Here is a 15,638-nt window from a genome sequence, read left to right as displayed (position 1 = left end):
AACTACAAATGCTGGAGCAGGTGTGGAGAAAAGGGAACCCTCTTGCACTCTTAGTGGGAATGTAAATTGATACAGCCACTGTGGAGAACAGTATAGAGGTTGCTTAAAAAGCTAAAAATAAAATTACCGTATGATCCAGCAGTCCCACTGCTGGGCATATACCCAGAGAAAACCACAATTCAAAAAGGCACATGCCCCCCAGTGTTCATTGCAGCACTATTTACAATAGCCAGGTCATGGAAGCAACCTAAATGCCCATCGACAGACGAATGGATAAAGAAGATGTGGTACATATATACAATGGAATATTACTCAGCCATAAAAGAGAACGAAATTGGGTCATTTGTAGAGATGTGGATGGACATAGAGACTGTCATACAGAGTGAAGTAAGTCAGAAAGAGATAAACAAATATCGTATATTAACGCATATATGTGGACTCTAGAAAAATGGTACAGATGAACCCGTTTGCAAGGCGGAAGTAGACGCAGAGAACAAAAGTATGGACACCAAGGGGGGAAAGCGGGATGGGGGGATGGGATGAACTGGGAGATTGGGATTGACATATATACACTAATATGTATAAAATAGATAACTAATAAGAACCTGCTGTATAAAAAATAAATAAAATAGGGCTTCCCCAGTGGTGCAGCAGTTGAGAGTCCGCCTGCCGATGCAGGGGACACGGGTTTGTGCCCCGGTCCGGGAAGATCCCACATGCCATGGAGCGGCTGGGCCTGTGAGCCATGGTCGCTGAGCTTGAGCGTCCAGAGCCTGTGCTCCACAATGGGAGAGGCCACAACAGTGAGAGGCCCGCGTACCGCAAAAAAAATAAAAATAAAAATAAATAAAGAAGTTAGTTAATTAATTAATTAAAATTCAAAAAAACCCCAAAACTCAGATCTGATAATGCAAATGATTTGACCAACAGTCCTTTATTTAAAGTTTTTTTTTTTTTTTTTTTTTTTTTACCATCTGGTTGCAATGTACCCGTTAATTTACATCCTCCACTGCAGCCTCCTATCACACTTTACTTTCTTCTCCAGCCTCCCTAGGAAGAGCACTCACTGCTCCCCAAACACCCGGGGCACCTCTAGACTCTGTGCCTTTGCCCAGGCTGTTCCTCAGCCTTGAATTCTCCTCTCTCTAAACTCCGCTGGTCAAAATCCACAGGTAACCTTCACCATGCGGGTCAGATGAGGCTTCCTGTGAGAGAACAGCTCTGCTTTCTCACGTGGACCTGGTCTCTCCTCCCCCCAGTGTTTCTGTGTCACTCTTTGTGTCCTTAGTTCACTTATCTATACACTAGCATCACTTATTTAAATCTCTCTCTCCTTGGATCACCCGAGACATGACAAGGATGTTTCAGTCATCTTTGCAACCCCACAGCACACAGTAGGCTCCAACGATTGTTTGAATCGCCCTGATTTTGTTGAATTGGGGCAGTGTTTGATGCTGCAGTGAAATGGTGATCGTGACCCTTTTCAGAGGCACTGTCCTAACTGGAGCAAGCATCCCCTGAGGGTCATCCGGGGCAGCGCTCGTCAGGGCATCTGAAGGCAGACCTAAAGGAAAAGAACTAGCTTGTAGCGGGGAGGACGATTCTCTGGAAGTCTGTCGCAGTTCTTGGCCCCTGCATCCCGCCCCTCCCTCCGGAGAAGGCCCTCATTTGTGAGCTGTTTCCCTTCATTAGCTTTGCTTGTTGAGTCTCCGCAGCTGCACTGCCTTTGGTCTTCTCTGGCTTCACTGTTTGCTTGTTTCCCAGTCAGCCTCTTTCTCTGGCTGTGGTTGTAAATAGAGCCGATGACTGTCAGCTCAGGGGCCTGTGCGGTGAACCGGCCGCATGTGGGCGGCAGGTAGAGTAGACTGGAGAATCCAACGCGAAGGGTTATCCCTGACGCTCAGAAGCTGCTGCAGGTGCTGGCCCGAGCTGTCCAAAAGGTTTCGCTCTTCACCATCCAAATGGAACTTTACAGACAGAAGCATCCCGTGACACGCTCTCTCCATCCCCTCCTGGGCCTCCCTCCCGCTCCTGTTTTTGCCACCTCACGCCCGTCACAGGTTTGGCCATGGTAAGAGGGGACACTCAGGCTTGCCTGTGGCGTGGAGTGACAAATAACACGAAACATTTCATGCATGGTACTCTTCTAGGCCTGATTTTTGACTCCTCGTCGAGAAGGTTGGAATTGTCCTTGGTCTAGGTTGCCCAGCCATTCTGAATTCCTAAGCCAGAGTGGCCTGGCTTGTTGGTTGTGGCAGGAGAGGGACCACCTTGAAGCCAGAGCAGGAGCAGGGCCTTTGTCTCTCGTGTCCAACCTGGTCTGTTTTTGAGCCAAAGCAGGTTCTTCTCTCTCCCTGATGCCAGTTACCCTGCTTCACCCTCTTCCTCGGTGTGCGACCCGGGGGACCTCCTCCCTCCCCAGCCTCCACCCTCTGACCCCTCTGGGCTCTGCCTCTCTCGGAATTCTGCAGAGCGTCGGCCCCTCGGAGGCAGCTGCCAATGAACAAGCTGTCAGCAGGAGAGCCACATAGGCAGTGCCACCCTGCTCGACTCTGCGGTCCTCCCCCAACTCTGCGTGGCAGTGCGCATCATCTGTCAGAGTGCCCCCTCCCCTCCCGCCTCTTCCCCACCCCCTTCCCCTGGCGCTAGCTGCATTCCGGTTCATGAGCTGCAAAGCCAGGCAGGAGAGGAGCTGAGCTAGTGGGAGCCGCGTGTTGCAGCCGCTCTGCTAGGGGCCGAGGTGAGGTGAGCTGCCCCTCGGCCACCCTCTCCCATGTACCAGGAGGTGGCCGACTCTGTCACCCAGGGCTTCACCGAGCCATGCCCAGCTGGGGCTCGCGCCAGCCACACCTTCCCAGCTGCACTGCCCACCGCCAGACAGGTAAGAGAGAGCAGCTCTTCCAGCAGGGCCTGAGTGGGTCCCTGAACAGGTCGTCCTGAGCCACGAGACTTGCTGGGAAGTGCAGAACAACCCAAGGCAGAAAAGGCGCTGTCCGCCAGTCATAATCCTCCTTCATTCTCTAATAGAGCTCCTCAGAATGGGTTAAGCCAGTCACCCTTGCCAGGAACAAGGGTGCAGGAATATGCCCATTCTTCCCAGTTAGTGGGCGCTAAGCTGCAAATGTCCTTTTTTTGTTCTTCCTCCTCCTCGGTCCCAACTCCCCAGGTCCCCTGAAACCTGCCTTCTGATCCAAAGGGATGCAGTATCTTCCCTCAGATCCCTTCGGGAACTCTGCGAATATGGTAGGTTGCTGTCTGGACCATGACGCTGTCTCTGTTAGTTTCATCCATGTCTTTTTCTGCTGTTGTTTCAAGCGGATCACCTGCACAGCAGTCTGGCTGCCCACAGCATCTCTTCTGTTTCCAGACAGCTTGTGGGTCTCCCGTGTTGCTGGTGATTAACACTGGTGACACATTCCAACGCAGGAGGACTCACAATCATAATGAGTTTGAGGGAAAGCAAAATACACTGGAGGTCACCAATTTCTTTTTTTTTCAGCTTTATTGAGATGTAATAGCAAATAAAATTATAATAGGTTTAAAGTGCACAATGGGATGATTTGATGCATGTACACATTGTGAAAGAATTTCCACCGTCGACTTAATTAACACATCTGCTGGCAGGTCACCAATTTCTAGTTTAAAAATATGATTCCACCTTTTTATTATTATACATAATGCTGAAATAACATCATAGTTAAAATTTTGTTCACATTCTGGATTGTTTTCTTAGACATATTCTTAGCATGAGACTTGCTTGGATGACTTTTTTTTTAAATTGATACAAGTGACATATAACATTATTTTGGTTTTCAGGTATACAACATAACGAGTTGATATATGTATATATTGTGAAAAGATCACAACAGATAAGTCCAGTTAACACCCATCACCACACATAGCTGCAGATTTTTTTTTTTTTTTTTTTTTGGCAGGTCACCAATTTCTAAGCAGTGAGTCGAGGACACAGTTACCACCTACAGGAGGTGATGAATCTTTGGCATCAGCTAACTGGGTCCTTCTCAGAGCTGTCTAGGGGGACCATGGAGGAGGAAGGTGGCTTTTCTCTGTGTTAGAGTCACTCAGTATCAGTCTATTGTTTCACTGCATACTCAAAACCTGCCTTTCAGGTCCTCATAGGTCTTCATCTTGGAAAGCATTCAATCTAATGAAATAGGAAGGAAAGCCTACCCCATCCTGCAACTTGGGTCATTTTTGAATTATTTGTTCCTACAGTTTTGGAAAACTCCAGGGTTTTCTTGGAAGGTGCAAGAGGTGCTGGAATGTGGGGGAGTGAGGTAACTGTTATCATGAGCGCATCTAAGTGCTTGGGGAAAGTTCAAAGCTCTAAACATGCAATGTGGTATTATGCTGATGACGGCTACTATTTTTAGTTTGGGCACGATAGCCCTATGAACACTCAATCAATCTGGCAAACTAGTTTTTATGAGCCATTTGCTCTCTGCTCAATCCTTAGAGTAGGTGTCCTAGAGGAAAGTTGATGGGAGTGGGGTGAGTAGGGATTGGAGTGTGGTGGGTGGCTCCTAGCCCACCATGGCCAGGCAGAGGTAGGCTGCTCCTGGGGACCAGATCCTTCTGGCATTTTTTAAAAAATTTCACACAGTGCCTTACACACAAAGGAATCTGAAAACTTCCTCATATTCTTTGTCCAGTTGAATTAGACCTGCTAATGAAGCCAAGGTGTTTCCCCTGTGGGTCAGTGAGCTCTGGCCTGAAGGGCATGGTTCTTTAGCCACAAGGGCCATTTCACAAATGCCAGGGACTCCTGGGGGATTGAACAAGAGTGTGGATGGATGGCACAAATCCATCGTATTTCCGTTTAAAAAACCCTCCAAATGTGGGTCTCAGGGAGAGGTCAGCGGCAGCAGCACTGAAACTGATGTGACGTTGTATAGAGCGGAAGAAGCCCTGGCTGTCCTGGGTTCGAGTCTCCCTGGCGTCATTAATTGAATTACCCTGTGCCCTTCACTCAGGGCTCGTGAACAGTTTTGGTTTTGTAATTTGTAAAATGGGCACAAGAACACGTGCCCACCTTACCTCGAAAGGTTTTTCTGAGGATCAACTGAAAAAAATAATGATAGCTCCCATTTATCAAGATGTGCCGGGAAACTTTGCTAGGTACTTTCCTTACATGCTGCTGTTTAGTCCTCCCAAATTCCCCAAACAAACTGAGTCTCGAGGAGTTTACGAGACCTGATCAGCTAAAGAAGTGAAAGCAGTTTGTAGGCTGTGACCGTGCCACACAAATGTAAGTTTTGTTGTGTATCATCATCTCAGGGCTTAGAATACTCGTCCTGTTAATCCTGTCCCAGGCTCTCTGGTTTTTTTTTTTTTTTTTTTTTTTGCGGTACGCGGGCCTCTCACCGCTGTGGCCTCTCCCGTTGCGGAGCACAGGCTCCGGACGCGCAGGCTCAGCGTCCCAGCCGTTCCGCGGCATGTGGGATCCTCCCCAACCGGGGCACGAACCCGTGTCCCCTGCATAGGCAGGCGGACTCCCAACCACTGCGCCACCAGGGAAGCCCTCAGGCTCTCTGTTTTGTGCTTTCTCATTTCCTCTTTGTCCAAATACCTACAGCTCCAGAGTCACTAGAAGTGCTCTTTATGTCTCCTCTGTGCCTTGAGGATTAGAATATTTTTTGCTGTCCAAGAAGCATCAGCATTCTCATCAGAACATTTATCAGTGTTCTCTGTATGGAATTTCCACAAAGCTTTTGAATCCTTCAGTAAAAGGTCCTAGAAAGAAGAGGGTCTCAGAGAAGCTGAATGGCTTAAGGTAGATTCCTACCAGGGCCTTGTCTCTCAAGGAGAAGTGTCAGAATGTGCTCAGCATCTTTGTGCATCAGAGCACACCCACACAACCCTGGTCCCTCCTCCCGCCCCCAGTGCAGACATTAATGTGCACCCAGCACAGGCTCGAAAGCAAGGCATCTCATTTCCCAGAGAGCTCTGTGAAGGTAGTAGCACATCCCAGCGGGAGAGCTGTCCCCAGTCTCCACACCACTATTTCCTGCCGCTGTTGCGGCCAGCCCCCATCCCTAGGTCTGATGGCTTGTGGAGTTTCCTTTTTGCACGACTCTAGGTGGCTGGCTAGAATGTAGCTGGCAGGGAGGACATAAAAGCCATTGGCTGAAGTCATTAAAAATGGAGGATTAGAAAGAGCTTCTTTTATATTCAGAGGAGGGGGAGAGTGCTGAAGCTGCTTTCTGCCCACAGCTGTAGACCCTGATGGCAAATGGTAAAGCTTTTGTTACTGCCTACGAAGGTGAAGAGATTGATAACCAGCACCCTGGCACTGCGGGAAAGGAGGAGAGCCACATTTCAGTTGTGGCAGTGCCTCGTGCGCTTACATCTCAGCCCCAGGGCTTTGAAAACTAGGTCCTGCTGCTTTTCCATCTCTGGTCCTGCTGCCCTTTCCTCTGCAGCCTCCCCTCCACCCCTATTTGGTGTTGGGCCTCTGTCTTCTATGACTCTGATGCTCTCCATGTTTTCATAAGGCTGAAGAATTTACAATCCATGTTTGCTTATATATCTATTGAATTCTTACAGTAACACAGGAAGTTGGCGTTGCCTTAGTATTCTGATTTCAGAGATGGGAAAGCAAGGTCTTAAGCCAAGATGGCCCAGCCATGAAGGGGTGGAGTTGGAGTTTGAGCCCTTGTTACTGGACCCGGGAGCCCATGCTGTTTCTGTGACTCCATGCTGCCTCGTCCAGCCAGCATCCTGCTCCAAACATAGTTTCACTCACCCACCTGATGGCTGATTCAGTTAAGTTCAACAAACATTTACTGAGCATCTTCTTGGTGCCAAGCTCTGGGCTAGGTGTTGGTGATGTAGAGATGAAAAAAACATTTTTTACCTGTGTAGTGTACATAGGTCATGTGATGGACCTATGCTGCCTGGTACATTGCTTGGCACACAGGAGATACCTAAATGTTAGTTGAATAAATGAATGAAAGAACAAATGAGAGGATATACTTTCCTATCCTTGGTGAACTTGAGAGAGTCTGGTTAGGAGAAGAGAGTTGCAGGCACTTAATCGTGCCAGGTGCTGAGGTAGGGAAGTATGTCTGGGAGCACGGAGTAGCGCACTTGCGGAGCCTGGCTGTACAGGGGAAGCTGCTTGGAGGAAGTGGTCCTGAAGTGCAGCTTGAAGGGTGAGTAGGCAGAGCGAATGGTAGAAACGAGGCCTAGAAACTTGGAGCCGTGGTGTGTGCTCAAGATTGTGAACAGTGTGGAGTCACTGGAGCATGAAGCACAAGCCACGGGGGTGGCGGGTGACTCTCCAGGTAGGCAGGGCCCAGCTCTTGGGGAGTTTATGTGTCAGAATCTTTTTTTTTTTTTGGCTGCGTTGGGTCTTCGTAGCTGCGCGCAGTCTTTCTCTAGTTGCAGCGAGTGGGGGCTACTCTTAGTGGCAGTGCGCGGGCTTCTCCTTGCAGTAGCTTCTCTTGTTGTGGAGCATCGGCTCTAGCACGCGGGCTTCAGTAGTTGCGGCGTGCAGGCTCTAGAGCGCAGGCTCAGTAGTTGTGGCACACGGGCTTAGTTGCCCCGCGGCATGTGGGATCTTCCCGGACCAGGGCTCGAACCCATGTCGCCAGGCGGATTCTTAACCACTGAACCACCAGGGAAGCCCTATGTGTCAGAATCTTTATTCAATCTCAAACTTTATCCTTAGGTTAGCGGGGCTTATAGGTTGTAAGGGGAAGGGAACATAATCACATTTGTGATTTAAACAGGAGATTATGGCTGCAGAATGGAGTTGAATTTAAGGAGGTAGGCTGGATCACAGATCACGAGGACAAGAACTAGGGACCACGAGCCAGGACGTGAACCAGAGCAGTGGTAGTAAGGATGGAGTGGAGGCAGGTGTAAAAACTATGAAGGAGATTTAATCAGTATGATTTGGTAACTGGTTGACTATGAGAGATGACAGAAAAGGTGTCATCTCTAATTACTTCCCTATTTTTGGCTTGAGTTACTCAGTGGATGGTGATGCCAGAAACTGAAACCAGGGCTTCCAGAGGAAGCCAAGATTTGTATGTGTGTGGCAGGTAGGGTGGGGCATAAAATGGGTCAGGAAAAGAAAGGGATATGGTGTGCTCGATTTTTAGATACCTGGGGAATATCTGAGGGGTATGTTCAGCAACCCATGGGCTATAGGAATGTTTACAACTGGCAGGGGGACCAGAATTAGAGGAAAGGATTTAGAGTTGGTCAGTATAGCCGTGTAGTTAGGACTGTGGACAAGAATGAGATTGCCGAAGAAGCATTTAAGGAGGGAAGAGCAGGGAGCCAAGGTTACAGGGCAGGAGAATATCAACATTTATGGGGAAGGAGGAGGCAGCAAAGGCGACCAAGGGACAGGGCAGTTAGGAGAGTGTAAGGTCGGGGAGGTGAAGAGATGCTAGAAGTGAATGGTCACTGTGGTGAATGCAGTGAAGAGGTCCTTAAGGACAAGGGTCATTTGACCTCACAGGATAGGAGTCACTCTTTCAAGGGAGTGGTAGGGATGGATGCCAATTGTGAAGGATTGAGGAGGGGATAGGAAGCAGGGAAACAGGAGATTCTCTCAGACAGCTTTGCTGGCAAAGAGAGGAATACCCAAGAGAGAATGTTTTTTAAATGAAAGAGTATTTTTATTTGTAAGTATAATGAGAGAGAGAGAGAGAGAGAGAGAGAGAGAGAGAGAAAATAAAGATAGAGGCGAGAGTTGATAAAGCAAGGTAAGTGGGGAAGGAGGGGCTCGAAGCTAAGGAGGAAGAATTGGCCCTGAATAGACACATCTGAGAGGGGTGGATGTGTGTAAATGTGGACAGACTTGTCGGGGAGGAGATGGGGAAAGAGGCTGAGGTATTTCATACCTGAGGCCTGGATTATCTTGATGAAACAGGAGATGAGGCTGTGGGCGTGTGAAGGATTGTGTTACATGAGCCCTCTCTCTCTGTACTGTGGCTTCCTGACCTTCAGCCGCCTTCACAGAAGCCAGCTGGCCACTGGGAAGCGGATTTGTAAAAACTGAGTTCACTGTTTAAGGCTGAGGTCACAATAGGGACAGAGAAGAGTTGGGGAGGTAAGCGAACAGATCATCCTTTGCATCCTCAGCCGAGGCTGACTTATTGCCCTCCTGGATCCTGGGTGTGTAGGTGGGCAGGTCAGCAGCAGGAAGAAAGGAGGTAGCTGGATTCTGCCCCAGCAGCTCTGGGCTTGAGTCCTGGCTATGACTCTAAGAAACGTGACTTTGGGCAAAGTCTTTAAAGTTTAGTTTCTGTAGGTGATATCTAAGAGTTATACCCACTCTAACCTCTATGAATTTTGGCACCTACTTCCTAGGAGTCAAATAATAGTTTTTTTTGAAAATTGATTTATTTATGGGGAAGAAAGTTTACAATGGAAAATATACAGGAAATCAATTCCCATTCAAATTGCACTTTTCTTCTGTATTTTGATTTCCTTGCACTAATAATTTACACATGGTATGCTCATTTTACTGAAGTATGTATTGTTACTGGTCACACTACTTAAAAAATTTTTATGCATAATATCAAATATACACGAGTCAAGAAAATAGGACAATGATCCCCTCTGTACCTACCACTCAGCTTCGACCCCCTTGCACTCCCCACCCTAGATGATTTTGAAGCAGTTCCCAGATAGCATATCATTTCAATGCTAAATATTTCCAAGTGTATTTCTAAAGAAGAAGGTTGCTTAAGGAAAAAAAATATCAATATCAATATCACACTAATGACAATGTCTAATCAGTGCTCACATTTCCATAATTGTCTCATTATATTTTTATGGTTTTAAATTTGAATCAGGATGCAAATTAAATTCCATATACTACGTTAGGTTGATGTGCTTCTTAAGATTTCTTTTTTTACCACCGATGACCATTGTCTGAGAGATAGCCCTGTTATCCTACAACATCTCCTGATTTCATGTAATTTCCCCCAGTGTTGGTCTGCCATTTAATTTTAGATCTAGGGCACAATTGCAGTTTAGACACCAAAGCCTCCAAAGTTTCACTGTAAAATTCCTCTAGACACACCTAGAAGGAGAAGTATAAAAATAATGAATAAAGAAAAGAGGCTAGAAAGAAGAAAAGGTGCAGGGAGTGGTAAGGAGACACATGAAGGCTCAAGAGGAACAAAAGAAAAGGAAAAAAGTAATAGAGACTTATGTAACCCACTATCCACCAAGGTTGAAAATCCTTACAGATGTGTTTCATACACTTTTTGCTGTCACCTAGATTAGCGGGTGGCAATCGTTAATCTTTAAATAATAACATCTATTTATTTAGTGTGTTTTCCCAAACAGCTTATCAAATAGCTGAGCAGGTATCATTGAAGTAATCCTCTATGTAAAGTAGGGAAGCAGTAGGAGTTCTAATTCCCATTTTACAGATGATGAAACTGTTGATACGGCTAATAACAGTGGCTCACAGTCATTTGCCATTTGTCAAACATTGTGCTAAACTCAATAACATTATCTAATTTAATACTTATAACAAGCTGATGACATTGGTATAAGGATCATTATAATCCTTATAACAAGCCGATGACATTGGTATAAGGATCGTTACAATCCTTATAACAAGCTGATGACATGATGAAAATAACACTCAGAGAGGGAGAGTAACTTGCCCACAGTTACAGATCTGGAAAATCAAGGAGTGGGGATGGAAACTCCGGGCTGTCAAACCCACTGTTCTTTCTTTCCAGGTCCGTCTACTAAGTCATCAATCTTGTTTTGCATATACTTGCTCACTGGCAAAATTCCATTTAAAGAGAAGCTCAGAACATCACTAAATATAATAACAGGGTACAGTGTGCTGGAATTTGCAGAGCATTTTCCTTCCCACAGACTGTCTCATTTCTTTCTTTTAACCACCTTGAAAAATAGGGCAGGTGTGTTAATTTGTGTTTTACAGATGAGGAAATTGAAATTCAAAGCTTTTGCTTATGTGAGTTCATAATCAGGCAGCTAGTAAGGGCAGTTAGTATCACGGAGCTAGTTAATGGCAAGAGTTAGGACCGGAGGCCCTTTCTTCTGATTCCACATCCCGTGCTTCTCGGGTCCTCTTTGCAAATCTCATGGGCCCACACCTTTAGCTGCTACTTTTTTTCCACGTCCCCTCTGATGTTCCTTGTGCGAAGTCAAGCAGGCTTATTACAAATTAAATATCTGGATGCTTGAACTGATGAACAGGAAATGAGGCTGCTAATGCTCAGAGGAATGGAATCGAGATGCATTTTTTAGCAGAATTTTGGGCCAAGTGGCCTCTTTCTGTCCTTCCTTTCCCTGTGTCCTTCCAGTCTCCATGGAAACCCCAAATCAATGTGGCATATGTTGATTCATGTTTCTACTGTTACTAGGAAGCTACAAACTGGAAATTGCTTTTAAAAGATTTGTGGAAAAGCTTCAGCATGCTCACCAGAATTCAAATCTAATATCAAAATGACTTTTTTGAAAAGCTTTTAATGTGGTCCTAGCCTAGGTGGTATGTTGATTAAATAAGCACACAGGGGGCATTTGGCAATAAACCTCCTCTTCCACTATCGTGGCTTTTAAAAATATTATATTGCAGGCTATAATTCCCTTTATCTTCAATGTAATTACATTTCTGTGGCCTGTGTGACAATGGCAGGTGTCCTTTTGCTCTTGATTAATTCCACTCTGCCCTGACCAGGCTGTTGGGAACAATAGTTTGCAGATGCCGTAGGTACCTGTGCTGCTGCTCCTGGGTGTCATTAGCATTAGACTGACTTCCGTCTTGACCTGGAGACTGCAGAAGTCTGGTGTGTTCCTGCCATAAGGAATCCTTGGTGATTTTTCACATTTTCTCATGCACTCAAAATCAAATCCAGCTGACATTTATTAAACACCTGCTCCATGCAAGGCAATGAGAATTTATAGCACGGGGAGTAAGTCAGAGAGTCAGTCTGTGCAGAGCACACAGTCATCTGGGAGGATCTGAAAACATAAATCACAAGGATAAACTACAGGCTGTGATGCAGGCTGTCAGAGAATCACACAGCACAGCGGTGGTGTTGGGATGGGGGGATTCCTCCTGATTGAGGAAGTTGTGGAAAAGCTTTGGAAAGGAGAAATTTGAGCTTGGAGGTATTGGGTTTCGAGAAGGAGCTAGGAGTTAAGAGGCAGACCCAGGGTGGGGACATTCGGGGCAGAGAGACCAGCAGAGGAATCAGGTATGTGCTTGCGTGCATGCGTATGTCTCTCTGTGTGTGTGTGCATGCACATGCGCGTGTGTACAATGGGATATGAGACTGGATAGGTAAATGGGAACAAATTATTGGACCATCAGGCAGGACAGAGAGCTACAACAGAGCCCATCAAAGACTATTATGCTGATGATCTGCTTTATGGTATGTATTCAGTGGGCAACTCTCGTGGAAGTGGAGTGTGCCAGGACGTTTGTGGGGAATGAGGGTGATGAAACGGGGGCAGGAAGATCAGTTAGTGAGGCGTGGGTGGAAGGGCATGCATTGTACTGGGTGCTGATAACCTCTGACATGGCAGTGTCAATGGATGGCAGAGGATGAAACTGAGAAATATATCAGAAATACAATGACAATGTTTAAAAACCAATTCAGCAAGGGGAATGGAGGAAAAGAAACCCAAAATACCTGCACTTGTTACCCTGAGGGGCTAGAACAGAGTGACGTCATGAACACTTGGAGGGGAAGGTGGTTGTTTTGGGGGCAGTCGAGTCTGTGGGGTCTGAGAGGGGTGGGGCTGTCTAGAAGACCTCTGGAAAAGCAGCGTGCAGCTCAAGAGAGGCAGGACCAAAGCACTGATTCTGGAGAGAAGCCGTGGCTGGTGCCTGGGAGGACTGGGTGTCCCAGGAGCAAAGGCAGAGTGGGACAAGCAACAAGGTACAGGGCAACCCGTGATGCCAGAGCAGGGCTTATCACGACTGTTTTCCTGGGAAGAACCATCTGTCTCGAACAGCAGCAATGTTCTGTGCCTAGTCTTCAGCCAGCACCTCAGGAGCAGTAACCAGAGAAGAATCCAGAGCTCTGCATCCCTGGACCAGAGTCCAAATAGCGAGTGCCTTTCTCATTAGCCCTCCAACCTGCTTGCCTTTTCCTGTCTCTCTCCTTCAGGAAAGAAGACCATGCCAGGATGCTTACCCCCTTGGTTCGGCTTAATACCACGCCCCTCCCCGACCCCAGGAGTTCTTTATGTACCTGCCTCTATAGGAAGGAAGATTAAGTTAGAGTCCTCCCTTGAGAGGGGCCTGTACTAGGTCTGTGCTGCTCAAACTGGGTGCTGTGTGCTTACTCCTTGGTGTTTAGGAGAGTCTTGGTAAAAAAAAAAAAAAAGTTTGGAATGCTTTTAATTTTCTTTCTACTCATGCTAGAGGCCTGTCCACACTCAACCCTCTGCTCTTTATATTCCTGTTCTTTCTTTTATTTATTTATTTTTAAAATTTATTTATTTTTATTTTTTTTGCGGTATGCAGACCTCTCACTGTTGTGGCCTTTCCCGTCGCGGAGCACAGGCTCCGGATGCGCAGGCTCAGCGGCCATGGCTCACGGGCCCAGCCGCTCCGCAGCATGTGGGATCTTCCCGGACCGGGGCACGAACCCGTGTCCCCTAGCATCGGCAGGCAGACTATCAACCACTGCGCCACCAGGGAAGCCCCTTGTTCTTTCTTTTAAAGCTTTACTCATGATGATATCTTTCCTTAAATATTTGGGTTGGCTTATTGACTTCCTGGTTAACATTGATCAGCTTCCACCTGGGACTTGGGTCCATCTGCAGCCCCGCCCTGTCTCCTTGGTGCCTTTAAAACCCTGGATACAGGACTGGGCAGCTTAAGACTTGAAGGAGTCCCTCATCCTACCATTTTAGTGCCGGCAGAGGTCCCACGATGACGCTGCCTTTGTGTTAAGGCGAGAGGCGGAACAGAGGTTGGAGGTATGGAGTTTGGCATCAGACACCAGCTCTGTCACTTATAAACGACTTGTCTCTGTTTTCCCATCTGTAAAGTAGGGATGATAAAGATGCTGGCCTTGTAGGTTTGTTGTGCGAGTTAAATAAGATAATGAAGTGTGATGTTTAGCACAGTGTCTGGCACATACTAAGTGCTCATTAAACATTAGCCCTGGGCAGGGCATCCGGGGGGATCCACCTTATAATATAAGCTTATCTTGAATTAGCGAAGTGGTTATCAGTGGGCTTTTATTCTCCAGTTTATCTGTGTACCTCTTACTTATGGTACAGTACACCAGGAAAATGCCCAGAAGTGAAGGATTCTCTTTATGCTTTAATTCTAAACCCCAGCTAACCTCAGCGTTCAAGACAGGAATTCTGAGGAATGGAAAACATTTCTTTCGCGTCTTCTTTCATAACGCTAAGCTCCTTTTACCTAACAGAGGGACACTGTGGACATTTTCAGAGACAGACAATGAGTTACTGTAGAGACAGCACCAGAATTTTTATTTCATCCTGTCTTCAGGCAACATGCGGTTGCAGCAGAATCAGTGCACTGTGAGAGGACAGGTTATGCACCAATAGATCTGCCAGGAAAGACTGGGTCCAGGTGTGACATAGTAGAAAAAGCTCTGCTCTAAGCGTCATAAGAAAACAAATTCTGGTCCTTGAGCTGCCTCCGATGTGTTGTGTCACTTTGAAAAAGGCAGGTCACCTTTTCTACCCTCAGTTCTCTGATCTGTGACACAGGGATAATACTCCTCTCTCTGACTATGGCATGGGGTTGTCCAGTGACAATACATGACAATGCTTTCTACATTGTAAAAGGTTCAACAAATGGAATCTAATATCTTTATTAGAAAAGCATCACTTTCCATAGAGATGTCTGCTGCCTCTAGCAAATGCTGCCTTCTGGGTTTCAGAAATGATTTGCAGCAAAGTCTAGGTACATTTGGAGCTAGGTCCCGGGCGGGAGCAGGAGGCTCTGTCTTAGAGACCTAAAGCGGAATAGGGAGAAGGTAGGTAAGCTTTATCCCAGGGCAGCGGTTTGCAGACTTTAGCATGCATTGGGATCACCCAGAAGGCTGGTCCCATCCCCAGAGTTTCCAATTCTGTAGGTCTGGGGGTGGGGCCTGAGACTTTACATTTCTCACACATTCCCAGGTGATGCTGACGCTGCCGGTCCAGGGACCACACTTGGAGAACCACTGTACTAGGGCAAGCAGGAAGAGAGAGTCCTTCTGGAACTGAACCGGGCAGTGTGAAGATCCATGTGGGTAAGGTGATTTGGAAGAAAAAGATGCAGAAGACAGAAACATAGAGAGAACATGCAGATTGGGCAGAACAAAGGGAAAAGTCTCATTCCGTAACAAATGCAGGTCGGGGGAAGTTGCTAGGTGATGGATGAGGGAGAGAGGTGCATTTCCATTGTAGGGAAACCCAGGTGAGAGGCAGGAGCATCGATGTGGATATACATGTGTCTGGGGAGGTGGCGATTTCTCATTAAGAAGTGAGGAGTGGTGTGGTGGGTGCTGGGGAGCGGGCCGGGCTGGGAGAGGAGTGCCAGTGCAGAGTAAGAGGGACAGCTGAGATGTGACGGAGCGGGGTAATTTCAGGGCTGTGTGGTCTGGCTCGGTAGCGCAGCACAATAGACATTGGGA

This window comes from Mesoplodon bidens, assembly GCF_964165515.1.
Source record: "Mesoplodon bidens genome assembly, chromosome: 2".
NCBI classification, from domain to species: domain Eukaryota; kingdom Metazoa; phylum Chordata; class Mammalia; order Artiodactyla; family Ziphiidae; genus Mesoplodon; species Mesoplodon bidens.
The sequence above is the reverse complement of the archived record's forward strand: the minus strand, read 5'-3'. Positions refer to the sequence as shown.